General features: G+C 41.4%; 1 long non-coding RNA gene across 1 annotated transcript; it reads right to left on the bottom strand.

Moving 5' to 3' along the window:
• Positions 1–9,525: 9,525 nt before the first annotated feature.
• Positions 9,526–15,312, bottom strand: LOC118884734. Its single transcript, XR_005017370.1, has 3 exons — positions 15,228–15,312; positions 11,977–12,116; positions 9,526–9,613 (listed from the first exon to the last, which is right to left on the bottom strand). It is a non-coding gene; the product is annotated as an uncharacterized LOC118884734 (long non-coding RNA).
• Positions 15,313–15,366: the final 54 nt, after the last annotated feature.

The raw sequence follows: 15,366 nt of genomic DNA, 5'->3' as shown, positions 1-15,366 counted from the left end.
ATATAAATAACTGAATCACTTTGCTGTACACCTGAAACTAACACAACATTGTAAATCAACTATACCTCCATAAAAATTAAAAAAAAAATTTTTTTTAAAAAGCTTTTGCACGTAAAGGAAACTATCAATGTAACAAAAAGGCCACCTACTGAATGGGAAAATATATTTGCAAATGATATATCCAATAAAGGGTTATATCCAAAATACACAAAGAACTCATTTAACTCAACATCAAAAAAGCAAACAACTCAATTAAAAAATGGGCAGAGGACCTGAATAGACATTTTTCCAAAGGAGACAAACAGATGGCTAATAGGTAGATGAAAAGATACTCAACATTACTAATTATCAGGGAAATGTAAACCAAAACCACAATGAGATATCATCAATCTCACACCTGTCAGAATGGCTATTATAAAAAAGACAACAAATAACAAGTGTTGGCAAGGATGTGGAGAAAAGGGAAACTTCTCCACACTGTTGGTGGGAATGTAAATTGGTGCAGCCACTATGGAAAACAGTATTCCTCAAAAAATTAAAAATAAAACTACCATATAATCCAGCAATTTTCCAGGGTATTTATCTGAAGAAAATGAAAATACTTATTAAAAAAGATATATCCAACCCTATGTTCATTGCAACATTATTTACAACAGCCAAAGATGTGGAAGCAACCTAAATGCCTATTGACAGATGAATGGATAAAGAAGCTGTGGCATATATACACAATGAAATATTAACTCACCACAAAAAAGAAGGAAATCTTGCCATTTGCGACAAAATGGGTGGACCTGGAGGGTATTATGCTAAGTGAAATAAGTCAGAGAAAGACAAATACAATATGATTTCACTTACATGTGGAATCTAAAAAACAAATGAACAAACATAACAAAACAGAAACCAAGTCATAGATACAGAGAACAAACATGTGGTTGCCAGTGAGGAGGGGAGTGAAGGGAGAAGACGAATAGATGAGGGAGATTAAGTGGTACAAGCTCTCAGTTACAAAATAAATAAGTCACAGGTATTAAATATACAGTGTGGGGAATATAGTCAATAATTATGTGATATCTTTGTATGTGAGAGATGATAACTAGACTTATGGTGATCATTTTGAAATGTACAGAAATATTGAATGACTATGTTATATACCAGGAACTAACATGGTGTTGTAGGTTAATTATATTTCAAAAACAAACAAACTCATAGAAAAAGAGATCAGGTTTGTGGTTACCAGAGGTGGGGGGTGAAGGAAGGTAGAATTGAATGAACGTAGTCAAAAGGTACAAACTTTCAAAAAAAAAAATGTACAAACTTTCACTTATAAGATAAATAAGTACCAGCGATGTAATATACAACAGGATAAATATAATTAGCATTACTGTACATTATATATATGAAAGTTGTGAAATCCTAAGAGTTCTCATCACAAGGGAAAACATTTTCTATTTAATTTTGTATCTATATGAGAAGGTGGATGTTCAGTAAACTTATTGTGGTCATCATTTTATGATGTATGTAAGCCAAAACATTATTCTGTGCACCTTAAACTTATACAGTGCTGTATGTCAACTATATCTCAGTAAAACTGGAAGGAAAAAAATGAGGAAGGATTAAAAAATAAAATAAAAAATAAAGAACTCCTACAGCTCAACAATAAAAAAAAAATAACCCAATTAAAAGAATGGACAAAGGGGGCTTCCCTGGTGGCGCAGTGGTTAAGAATCCGCCTGCCAATTCAGGGGACACAGGTTCGAGTCCTGGTCCAGGAAGATCCCACATACCGCAGAGCAACTAAGCCTGTGCACCACAACTACTGAGCCTGCGCTCTAGAGCCCGTGAGCCACAACTACTGAAGCCCGCATGCCTAGAGCCCGTGCTCCGCAACAAGAGAAGCCACTGCAATAAGCCCGCACACCGCAACGAAGAGTAGCCCCCACTCGTCGCAACTAGAGAAAGCCCGTGTGCAGCAACAAAGACCCAACACAGCCATAAATAAATAAATTTTTTAAAAAATGGGCAAAGGACTTGAATAAACATTTCTCCAAAGAAGATATAGAAATGACAGGTTAATACACAAAGATATGCTCAACATCACTAATCAGTAGGGAAATGCAAATCAAAAGCACAGTGAGATACTACACACTCATTAGGATTGCCAATATACAAAACAAACAAACAAAAAACAACAGAAAATACAAGTGTTGGTGAGGATGTGAACTAATTAGGACCCTTGGGTACTGCTGGTGGGAATGTAAAATGGTGCAGCCGCTATGGAAAACAGTATGGTGGTTCCTTACAAAATTAAACATGGAATTACCGTATCATTCAGCAATTGCACTTCTGGGTATATAACCAAAAGAATTAAGAGCAGGGACTGGAACAGATATTTGTATACCTGGGTTCATGGTAGTATTAATCACAATAGCCAAGAGGTAGAAGCAATCCAAGTGTTCATCAACAGATAAATGGATAAACAAAATGCAGTACATACATACACCAGAATATTATTCAGTCTTAAAAAGGAAGGAAATTCTGACATATGTTACAACATGGATTAACCTTGAAGACGTTGCTAAGTGAAATAAACCAGTCCCCAAAAGAAAACACTCTTCGATTCCACTAATATAAGGTAACTAGACTAGTCAAATTTGTAGAGACACAGAAAGTAGAAAGATGGTAGCCAGGAACTGGGAGAAGGGAGGGATGTGGAAATATTGTTTAATGGGGACAGAGTTTAGTTTTGCAAGATGAGAAAAGTTCTGGAGATGGAAGGTGGTGATGATTGCACAGCTGTTTGAATGTACTTAATGCCATCGTGCACTTAAAAATGGTTTAAATGGTAAATTTTATGTTATTTAAATTTTACCATGATGAAAAATAAAAATTTGAACAGAAGCTGCAAATTTAAAAAATTGTTAGGTTGTCAAAAAAGAATAATTTTTGAAAGAAATAGCTTTTAAAAATGCTATTTAAAAGCATCATGTTATTCTTACCATTTCTGAAACTGTTCTCTTCAATAGTGTTTTCAGAATTTCTCTCTGGACCCGGAACTGTACCAGATACTGACTGGATATTTCGGACACATAAAACATTAGCCTAGCCTTTGAGGAGAGGACAACATTGGTGGGAAAATAAAACGTATAAAGCAAGTAACAGGAAAAGACTGTATGAGATTAAACTTCAAATGAGTGATCCAGTGAATAAATTTAAGAGAGAAGAAAAAAATTTCAGGAGGCCTGGTCTAAGGGGGAAAAAAAAGGCCTAAAAATGAGAAGTTTGAAAATCTTGACATTGCTGTGAATTTATGAATTGACATCTTCCCTTTGGAACCATCTCTATTCAATCAAGCAAAAAATACTTATTAAACACCAACTTTGAGTAAAAGAGGGGATTGCAGAATTTATTTTTATTTTATTTTCATTTATTTATTTATGGCTGTGTTGGGTCTTCGTTGCTGCATGTGGGCTTTCTCTAGTTGCGGTGAGCGGGGGCTACTCTTCCTTGCGGAGTACGGGCTCTAGGTGCGTGGGCTTCAGTAGTTGTGGCGTGTGGGCTCAGCAGCTGTGGCACACAGGCTTAGTTGCTCCGCGGCATGTGGGATCTTTCCAGACCAGGGATCGAACCCGTGTCCCCTGCATTGGCAGGCAGATTCTTAACCACTGTGCCACCAGGGAAGTCCAGAATTTATTTTTTTTAAAGCTCTTTTAATAAAAAAAACAAACAAACCAGAATCTTCTGAAAACTCACCATTCCTTTGGTTTTCACATCATAGGAACTAAGTTCTATCAGTGGCCGAAAGAGAACTCTCTAGGGACTTGGTCATGAGACATTCCAAGGCAATTTCCGATGTACACAGTCCCACGGAGTTGGTCTGAGTCATTTGGGATGCAGTGGAAAAAACTCCTAACCGAACATCAGATCTGCTGCCTCTAGATCAGCTGTGCTACCCAAGGTGACCCAGGCAAGTCGCTAACTCCCACTTCTGTAAATTGAGGGAGCTGGCAATCTGAGTTCTGTCCTTTCCAATTCCAGCATTACCCATCATGGTCCTTTACCATTTGTCATCAGGGATAGAACAAAGAGTTTGTGGATTTCCTTGAGGCAACAACATGGAGCTCAATCAATGACTGAGGAAGACAGGGCAGGAAAGCAGTAGGCCCCCAGCAGTGGGGAGTTGCCCCACCCTGCCAGCCAGGTGAGAACAGACTCTATCCCAGGAGAGAGGTCTGAATGAGACAAGCAGACGCTCCATCCACGAGTTTCCTCTTGCCCCTAACCTCATGGATGTTATACAATCCCATTTTCAGGTGTGCTCCTGGAAAATCTCCTCTGTGCTCTATGCAGGGATGCCCATTTCCATCTTCCCAAACAAAAGAGTTTAGAATACTTCTAACTTGTGCAAATCCAAAGGGATTATGTATTAGTCATCTTTTAAAAAATAATTTTGATTATAGCTTTCTGAAGCTTGAGTTTCTTGAACTTTCACTTACAATTCAAGCATACTAACACTGATTTTTGAGAATCTGTTCAAAGTGACCATAACACAGTTTAAACATCATTTCTGTAGGGGTCTTTGTCTTTGCCAACCTCATTTATTTTTTGAGTCAAGAGAGTCAGAATGTAATCCCCAGCTGTCTCTCCATGCCACTTGACACCCCTGGGCCTTTGGGAAATGGTGGGTTTTGAGGGTGTTTTGTTGGTTGGTTTGTTTTGACAGCAACAGGGAATTTCATCAAATGGAGTCTTACCTTTTATCTCAATCACAAAAACAGGCGCTCCCATGAAGAGGTCCCTTCTCAGCTTCCTGGTTCATGGCGTGTTCCTAAGATGCTGCAAGGGAAATTGAGGAGCAACTGGAACCCCAAGTTTCTTTTTTTTTAATTTATTTAATTTATTTTATTTTTGGCTGCGTTGGGTCTTCATTGCTGCACGCAGGCTTTTCTCTGGTTGCGGCAAGCGGGAGCTACTCTTCGTTGTGGTGTGCAGGCTTCTCATTGTGGTGGTTTCTCTTGTTGTGGAGTGCGGGCTCTAGGCACGCGGGCTTCAGTAGTTGTGGCACACGGGCTCAGTAGTTGTGGCTCGTGGGCTCTAGAGCACAGGCTCAGTAGTTGTGGCGCACGGACTTAGCTGTTCTGCCGCACGTGGGATTTTCCCAGACCAGGGCTCGAACCCGTGTCTCCTGCATTGGCAGGCGGATTCTTAACCACTGCGCCACCAGGGAAGCCCCCTAAGTTTCTTTTGTTGCAGAAATAGCACTCTAACCACTGTCACCCAGGGCTGCAGACACTTTCCTGCAGCGCCAGTCAGCCTGGTCAGCCTCTGCTTTGAGTTCGTTTAAAAGAAAGTCCAGGTGCTAAGCAGCCTTGGAAAATGAGGCAAATGAAAAAGCCACCTGACACCAATGAAGAAAAAGCAAACACCAAAATTTAATTACAGTTTTAACACTTCCAATAAGTTGACAAAAGTAGGCAGCTTCCTTCCTTCCTTCCCTTCCTTCCTTCCTCCCTCCCTCCCTCCCACCCTTCCTCCCTCCCTTTTTTCTTTTTAAAGCAGTTCCTTCTAAGACCAGTGATTAGACACCAGGTTTCCCGGTTTACTTTTGAGCACTTTTCTCTTGCTGTTTGCAAATAGCAGCTTCGCTGCCAAAGAATCCTCTTTACTCGTTTCTACAAGCATAGAAACCTCTTTACTCGTTAATTTTACTCGTTAATTTTCTTCCGTGCCACGTCTGGCTGCCCTTTTGAGAAACGTGAATGTATAATGTTGTGAGCAAGATCGCCCCCTAAGGGCCGGAATGATCATCGCCCGTAAGCGTGGGTGTGGCGTTTGGTTGGCGGCGCGACTTGGGGGATGAACACGAGTTCGCTGGCGGGACTTTTTTGGACAACGGATGGGTATAATGTTTATGTGAAAATAAATGTGAGCTCAAACTTACCCAGTTGAGGAAAAAAAATGTTCCCATTTTTGTTGCAACTCTCCTGGAATCCACTAAGCCTCTGGAACAATTTGTGTTTCCCAAAATGAATAATGTTTTACAAACTCATTTTGTCAAAGAGAAGCTAAAAATATGGAATTTTATTGATTTATGAATTTTACATTTTCAAGATCAATCTAACCCATAAGTTCTTCACAAAATACGTTTGCTTTGAGGTCCATAGGAATAACTAGAACCCTCATTGTAAGTGGGGGGTAAGCAGTGACCAGTTTTCACCCAGCACTGCTGACACCCAGTACCGAAAAAGAATGTTCACCAGGTCCCTTGCCTCAGACTGCACAGCCTGGCAGCTCACATCATGTTCTGTTTTCCGAACATGCCCAGTGAATATCCTTTTTAGGTCCCTCTTACCACTCTGAGTGCAGGCAGCATCGGTGCAGATCAGTAGGTTATTCCTTTTCTGAAATGCGTTTTTCAAGCAAATATTTGTAATTTAGAGCACACACGTTGAGGTCAAACAGATCTGGGTCTGCATCCCAGCTCTACTACTTATACTGGCTGTGTGACCTTGGGCAAGTTGTGTAGCCTCTCTGGGCCTCAGTTACCTCACCTTTAAAATGTGGATAAGAAATCCTACCTCATATAGTTGTTGTAAAGATAAAATGAGATAATATGTGCTAACACCTTGAGGAGAGAGTTTGGCCTGTAGCAAAAATAAATGTTATCAGTATTTCTGTATGTAGATTAAATGTATTAAACTGGCTTTGCTCCCTAACTTCTGGAGGCAAGAGTATTTCCAAAAGTTTCGCCTTTTACTGATTCAGCTTTTTGGAGCCACTTCGACCCCTCATACTGAGGCCAACAAGCCTTATGCTTCCCTGGTTTTCCAGCTCTCAGGTGAGGAAAGAGGCTGCTACACCCCTGAAAGAGGTCACACCACGGTGTCCTTGAATTTGACACTGGCGCCAGAGTCTATACAATTTTGGTTTATCCAAATAACTAGTGTTCATGAACTTTAATTGTTTTGAAACTGAGGAAGTGCCATTTGAAAACTGTTCGTGGTTTTCTATCTCTGGGGTTGAGTGATCACTTTTGGAACAGTTTCCTTCGCTGGGGGAAAATCACCAGGATGGGCCTTTTAGTCACACAAATATAAAAAGTTCGTGGTGGCAACCATGTGATCGTTTGTAACTGAAATACCAATGCTTTAGACCAGGATGTGCTGTGGAGCCATGAGAATGGTGAATGCAGCTACAGCCCGACTATGTGCTTACAAAGTTAGAGGGCGTTGGGCCTTAAAGATCGATTCAGACTGCACCATCTCCACATGATTTCTTCCTGAGGGATATGAGAGCCCGAGAATCACCCACAGGAGATGGGGAGCAAAAGCCGGCCCAGGCAGGCAGGATCAGGAGCATCTTGGCCTCCCCTGGGGGGCACTCATAACGTCAGGTTATGAGGGCACTGGGGGACCCTGAGCTGGGGGAGTGAGGGACCTCTCTCGAGGGGAAGGGTCTGTTCCTGGGCTTGATGAGGGGCACACTGTCAGAGGCTCCTGAGGCTGACAGGTAGGCTGACCTGCCAACACAAAGGAAGCAGCACCGAGACAGAGAGGGGGCCATGGAGAGAGAGATTCCTCGAGCCACTAAATTAGATTGTCCAGAACCAAGGCCTGAAAATCTATTAAACCAGAACCACAGTTTGGGGACCATTGTTCCAGTTCAGTGGTTGGCAACCTTGGCTGCATGTGAGAATCACTGGGGGAGCGTTTAAAAATATATAGATGTCTAGTACATACCCAAAATAATTGAAAGCAGATGTTAAACAGACTACTGGTACTATTGTGACTATTGTACTAGTCACAATAACCCAAAGGTGGAAACAACCCACATGTCTATTGATGGATGATGAATAAACGCACTGAGGTATATCCATGTCATGGAGTATCATTCAGCCTTAAAAAGGAATGTAGTACTGATACAGGCTCCAACATGGATGGACCTTGAAAACATTATGCGAAGTGAAAGGAGGCAGACACAAAAGGTCTCATCTTGTGTGATTCCTTTTTATATGAAATATCCTTTTAAATGAAATATCTAGTTAAATCTATAGAGATAGAAAGTAGATTTGTGGTTGCCAGGGGCTGGGGGAAGGGGAGAACGGGGAGTGACTGCTTAATGCATACCGGCTTTTATTCTAGGACGATGAAGATGTTTTGGAACAAGAGGTGGCGGCTGCAAGACACTGTGAATGTACTAAGTGCCACTTAATTGTTCACTTTAACATGGTTAATTTTATGTGATGTGCATTTCACCACAATAAAAAATAATGATATTTTAAAATATATATTATATAAATGCCCAGGCCCCATCGAAGACTAATTAAACCTGAGCCTCTGGGGTGTGACCAGACACGGACATGTTTAGAAGCTCGCAGGCCATTCCAGGGTGCAGCCCAGGCTGAGAACCACATCCACAGGGGACTCACTGCTGATTTTTCAAGAGTGCAGCACTTACCTCACACCTGGTCCTGCTCCAGATCTCAAGCAGGTGTCCTCTCCTTAGGAAGATGTCTTCAAAGGTGCTTCCTCCTCCGGTCCCTTCCCCTGAATGCTCCAGGACACACAGGATGTGCTTCTTCCCAAGCACTTCCTGCTCTCAGCTGCCAGACCTCGAGCTTCCTGGGGGCGGGCACCAGGCCTTGTTTCGTGCTCAGTTTCCCCAGGGCCCAGCCCAGGGTCTGGCACAGAGGGGAGTCTCAGAAATGTTGAGTGAATGCATGAGGGAGTGAGCAAAGGGAGGTAGGTGGGTGAGTGAATGAATGAACCATGGTTCACCTGTCCCGTGTGTCTTCCATCCACTCAGTTTGCCCCGAGCTTCCAGAAGAGAACCTCTGAAGGCTCCTTTGAGAGCGGGACTTTCATTCCTCCTACAGGCTTATTCCAGGAAAGTTGAGTAGCTTCAGTGCTGGCAGCTGGAAGGCGTTTCAAACTTAACTGTCAAGCTTCTAACGCCATTACATCCAGCCTCCTCTGCAGGTTGTAATCACCTGGACAGCATTAAAGCACTGCTCAGGCTGGAGTCCCACACCCAGCATCTGATTCAATTGGTCTGGGGGTGGGAGCAGGGTATAGAGGTTTTTAAAAGCCCCCAGGTGATTCTAATGTGCCAATATCACAAACTACTGTATGCATGCTTGGGTGCAGTATTCTTGACTCATTTGGTTTCTTAAAGTCCCTAACCATTCAGAAACGGACCTGAGTTTCCCTCACATGGAAGCAGAAGGACGTTTAGCACAAACATGGTAGATGCTTTGAATATGCTCTAGAATTTGATGCCATTTCTTTGCGATCACCTTCAGGATCAGACGGCCTCTGGGGGAGATGATTTGCTCCCCTGTCCACAGGCTGAACCAGGCAGTCTCGAGGGGAGAGGGAAGGGCTTGGGCAGTGGTCAATGAAGACATAGTCTGGGGACTTCCCTGGCGGTCCAGTGGTTAAGACTCCGCGCTTCCACTGCAGGGGGCACGGGTTCGATCCCTGGTTGGGGAACTGAGATCCTGCATGCTCTGTGGCGCAGCCCCCCAAAAAAAAAAGTTCTGTGGATGTAGCCTAATGCTGTTCAAGAGAGAAATCTTTAGGGACTTGAAAAAGCTGGAGGGTTATATCTTTCTTTCCTGTAAATAAAGAGAAAGAGCAAGGTGAAGCCAGCCTCACCCTGACACTCCAAGGCTTTCACATTTACATGCATCATATTATCTATTAAAATGTAGCAACAGAGCATTTCATATTTTCAGTTAAAATGAAAGTCCATATATTTGTTTTGTTAAAATTATTATACCTTGCTGTTGAAGAAACAAAATGCCTACACCCCTTGTTTTAATTAAATAAGCTTAAATATTTGTTGTGTTGGGTGATATCTCACTGGTAATGTTTGTTGTTTTTCTTAATACAGTGTGACAAAAATATTCACTTAAATGTTCATGACTAATTCTTAAGTTAGATATGATCCTGTCCAATGACTTCACAAATAGTGGCTTCCCTTAGTTTGGATTTTTAAAAATTATTATGGTAAAGTACACATAATACAAAATTGACCATTTTAACCATTTTAAAGTGTACACTGGCATTCAATAGATTTACAAGGCTGTCAACCATCTAGTTCCAGAATTTTTTCATCACTGCCAAATCCATTAAGCAGTCATTCTCTGTTCCCTCTCTCCCCATATATTTATTGTATGATTCCATTTTAATGAAATATCCAGAATAGACAAATCCACAGAGACAGAAAGCAGATTATTGGTTGCCTGGGGCTAGAGAGGAGTTGTTGGGGAGAAATAGGGAGTGATTGTCAATGGGCATGGATTTTTTTTTTTTAGTCGTCATGAAAATGTTCTAAAATTGATTACAGTGGTGAGTGCATGAATTTGTGACTATACTAAAAGCCACTGAATTTTAAACTTTAGGTGGGTGAGTTGTATGGTATGTGAATTATATCTCAATATATGTTTTTAAATAAACAACAAAACACTTAATATCTGAGCTCAGAATAAGCCTCAGAGTTGTGATAGTTACTGTTTAGAATTTTTTTAATTAAAAAAAATTTTTTATTGATATGCAATTGACATATAACATTGTGTAAGTTCGAAGTGTTCAACTTGTTGGTTTGACCCTCGAACAACTCGGGGGTCAGTGGCTCCAATCCTGGCCCCACCACTCCCCACTTGCAATTGAAAATCCACAAATCCAAGTATAACTTTACAGTCGGCCCTTTGTATCCATGATTCTGTCCTTGGATTCAACCAACCTCGGATCGGAAGTATTTATTGAAAAAAATCCGCATATAAAGGGACCTACGCAGTTCAAGCTCGTGTTGTTCAAGGGTCACCTGTACTAAGTTTATTCTTATGCTAACGGTGGGGAGTGGATACAGCTGGACAAAGGAATGCTTCACGCCCCGGGTGGGACGAGATTTCATCACGCTGCTCAGAATGGCGTCCAATTAAAAACTTAAGAATTGTTTATTTCCGGAATTTTCCATTTTCCAACCATAGTTGACCGAGGGTAACTGAAACCGTGGAAAGCAAAACTGCAGATAAAGGGGGGGCGACTGTATTGTTTTCTTATTTAATCATTATTTTTATGATTAGGAAGAAAACAATTTTTTTTTTAAAGATAATTCAAATGCCCAAGTAATCACCTTCTTATGCTACCTTAGATCTCCAACTTTAGACCAATACATGAATGAAAAGCAATTGATTTGGGGGTGATCCTCCTCTTGCACAAGGCCCCAGAGGAGGCTGGGGCAGGTGACCTGGCTTCATTAACCGGCAGTTTTAACAGCAGGTTCTACTGCTTGTTTTCTCAGTAAATGGCTGAAATATCCCAAGAGGATGTGTTAAATTCACCTACTTTCTCGAATATTTATTTGGGGCTGTTGCTGGGACTAATGCAGTAGTTCTAGTTTGATGTTTAATCACAGCTCAGAAATTCCGTTGCCACAGATACAGAGGACCAGGATGATGTCATTGTTGCCATGTGCCTCATAAGCTGGTTAAAACTGACCTTTAAAACTTAAGCTTAATTATCTTTACTGTCAGAACAGGTCCGTAGGGAATATGCCTTAATGAATTCATATTTTGACAATCATTTCCTTCTTTCCTCATCATTAAAACTGATTTTCTGGGTCTGCCTCTGAATCCACACGGGGCCTCTCTGAACTGCACATTTTCCAAATCCACATTAAGGAAAAAAAGTTTATGTGCACCTGCCTTCTCCCTGGAGAGGAAGGAGTGAAAGGAGATCCCAGGAGGAAGGTGACCTAATTCCTTCTCTTGGTCCCTCCATTCTCTCCTTCAATGGGATCACCTTTCAGGAGCAAAAGAATGGGGTGGGGTGGAGAGTGTGATGATCCAAGGCACACCCCCCTTCTTCCTGTCTCCCTCACTCAACACAGTGATATCTTGTTTTATAAACGCTCTAGAAAATAAATTCTATATTGAAACTCACTGTGATTTGATTTAAAAAAAAGTATCCTCACAAATCGTGTGAAGCATCAGCCATGCTCCCTCGCTGCATGCCCACGTGCATGGCTGCAAGGCCCACAGCCCACGGCTTCAGCTGGTCCCATGCAGATGAACACAGAGACATCTTCATTCATTCGTTCTTTGAACAAATGTCCTAGAAATTGAGGAACCAGCAGTGAACAAAAGAGACAAGGAAATAGCCTCATGGAGCTACTTTAAGTGGGGAAGACTGAAATGAAACAAATACTCTCAGAAGGCACTCTAAAATCCCCTGGTGTCGGGTGCTGGGGGGGTGCTATGAGTGCCTATTTCTGATCTATGGGGTGGGGTGGGAGAGGGGAGGTTCAGGCAGAGTGTCCCCGAGGAAGTGACATTTAAACTAAGACCTAAACAACGGCACTCCAGATTTTCTGCATAGGGGATGATTCAGGACAGTATTCAGCTTAGTGAAAATGACAACTGCTCATGTCAGAGAAGGGGAGGTGATGGATTAGTCTCCTCTAAACACCCCTTTATCACCAATACTGGACATGATGAATGAGGGAGTCAGAGGGAGCAACTGCAAAGGCCCTGAGGTCAGTCTCCTCATGGGATAATCAGGTAAAAGATCTAAATACAAATTATCATTGTAAACAAGTGGTTCTCCAACTTTTTGGTCTCAGAAACCCTTTACTCTATAAAAATTATTGGAGAGTCCAAAGAGCTTTTGTTTATGCAGAGTATAGCTACCAAAATAAATTATTAGAAATTAAAACATATAAAACTATTATTCAATTTTTAATTCTTTAAAAAATAATAAACCAATTACATGTTGACACAATACATTTTTTGTGAAAAATAACTATATTTTTCAGGACAAAAGACAATTAGAAGAAGAGTTGCATTATTGTACATATTTGTAAATCTCTTTCCTATCTGTCTTGACAGAAGGCAGCTGAATTCTCATGTCTGCTTCTGCATTCAGTCTGTTGCAATATTATTTTAGTTTAAGTATATGAAGAAAATTTGGCCTCCTACAGATAGGTAGTTGAAAAAGTTAGGCTATTTTAATGGCCTTTTTAGATAGTTGTAGGTGTCCTTCTTTGATACCATGCCAAACCTTGACAATTGATAGTTTTTCCTTAAAGGTTAGTTGCAGTGTGGAATCTGAAACTATAGCAATAAATTTTTTATACTCTGTTATATTGAAATTCATTGGTCTGCCTTTGAATGGATCTCTTACCCATGCATAGATTTTTTAACATCATGTTTTGGTCATTTGGAAAATACTGGTTGTGTAGATTTTCCACATGTTTTCATTATGTAAAATTTTAAAATCATGTTTGTTAATATCACCACCAATCCCATCAGAAAAATATGTAAGTGTTGGAAAGCTCTCAAGTTCACAGTGGTCAATACAATTTTTCCAAATGCTAATTTTCACTTGAAAGCTCAAATTTCATCATTGCCAACAAATATTTCAGTTGTTTTCATTGAAATGACAGTTTCACTTCATTTATTTTCAAGAAAATGCCTGCCAAATACTCAAGTCTGAATGACCATAGTTTGTAAGTCATACTTTCAAGTAAAAACGATGTTCCATAATAAATGGGGCTAGTTTTGCTGGCAACTCAATCACAAAGTGCTTTTCCTTGAGATAACCATTGTCCTTCAGTTTGCAGAAGAAATGTTTCATGCTTACTTCTGTTTCATTATGCAGAATATTTAAAAAGTATGTACTCAAAGGTCATGGTTTAATATAATTACCGATTTTAATGGCTTCATCAAAGACGTTATTAAGTGAAAATGGTTTTTTCCCCCTATGAGTGTGTGACAGTGAGGAACCAAGTCAAGTTCATTTCTAGAACTGTAAAGGCAAATGACACATACTCTCTCCCTTTGGAAATCTCAGGTTTCCATGCAGATGACACACATGTCTACAAACAATTCTCATGTGGCTCAGTGGATAAGAGCCCAGGACTTGGAGTGACAGAGATCTGGGTTCAGAGCCTCAGTCTTAAGCTTTCTGAGCCTCAGTTTCCTCGCCTGTAAAATGGCGATAATATTACCTACCCTCAAGTTTGTTGTGAGAATTAAATGAGCTAATAATACAATAATATGTCTCACATATTAATAGTAGCTGTTTTAAGTGGGGAAGGTGGACTTGAGTCTTAAGGACTATTATGTATATAAAATGCAGAATTGATCAGAGTCAGGGACGGGGGGGTGGGGACAGGGGGAGGGAGACCTTCCAGGAGGAGGGTAGATGGGACCATGCCTGGGGCACTGCTGACGTGGTGAGGTTTGGTGAGCTGGGTGCTCGAGAAGAGGGGGGTGAAGGGTTGAGGCTCAGGGGTTGGCAGTAGACAGATGGCAGAGGGGTTTGTGGCCGTGCTGGGGCTTCTTGTCTGTGGGAGAAGAGATCTAGGCAAAGCTGCCTGGAGTAAGGTGACTGGCAACAGGATGGGGTGGTGGATTAGAGGAGGCAGGGAGAGCAGGGAGGGGGCAGGACTCATAGGAGGCAGGGGAGGGGGGAGCAGCGGTACGGAGCAGAGAAGGAGCCTGGGGAAAAGCCTGCCCTGGGGAGGACATCAAGGGCCATGCTGAGCACGTGGGCTACAGTCATGACACTCTTCTCGCTTTTTTTCCCATCTCACGCAACTGTCAGCTGTTTTTTTGCCCCAAATTTCCTGTCCCTCCTCTCTGTCTCAGTAAGCTGATGTGGATGAATCTAGGCTGTCTATTTCTGCAATGAGGCTGAATATCTTAACTGCCAGTCTGACAGATGGACCACCAGTCTCTTCAATTGTTATCTTATAGGGAGGAACACCTGGAATCCTTCCCTAATTAGCTGGCTGGTTTAGACACATCACATTTTATTCTAAAAAAAGAACTTCTCATTTTAACTCTTGCTCAACAAGTGCTTGTTGGCCAATAAATGTTAAAGATACGATGTATTTTTTGAAGTACAATAATCTTTGTTAATTATTTATAACAAAATGTTTTAAAGATTAACTCTGCTCCTTTGAGCTCCACAGGAGCGCCAGGACTGCAGCCTGCATCGGGTAGATGTTCCTTCCTATGTAACAGTGACAGGTGCTTATTCAACAGAAGGTACACAGAAGCCCAAAGCAAAAGATCCCCACCCTCTCCCCACGACCCTCACACTCTTAATCTATTCCTCCGGGGTGTCGATATGGTCTGTCACATGCTTTCTATGTCTATCTTTTCATAATGTACTTCAAACAAAAACAAAAACAAAAAACAAAGCCAGAGGTGAACTCACAGTCCACAGTCCGTTTTATAGCTTGCTTTTCTCCTTCAATAATAGACGACCAAGGCCTTGTGGAGGTCCCGGCATTGAGTGGCACCCCCTTCTATGCACTGGCTGAAGAGTCCTATCCACGCAGGATTTGTTCTTAAAG

Source organism: Balaenoptera musculus, chromosome 19, assembly GCF_009873245.2.
Source record: "Balaenoptera musculus isolate JJ_BM4_2016_0621 chromosome 19, mBalMus1.pri.v3, whole genome shotgun sequence".
Classification (NCBI taxonomy): domain Eukaryota; kingdom Metazoa; phylum Chordata; class Mammalia; order Artiodactyla; family Balaenopteridae; genus Balaenoptera; species Balaenoptera musculus.
Note: the sequence above shows the minus strand (reverse complement) of the source record. Positions and strands in the feature narration are given on the sequence as shown.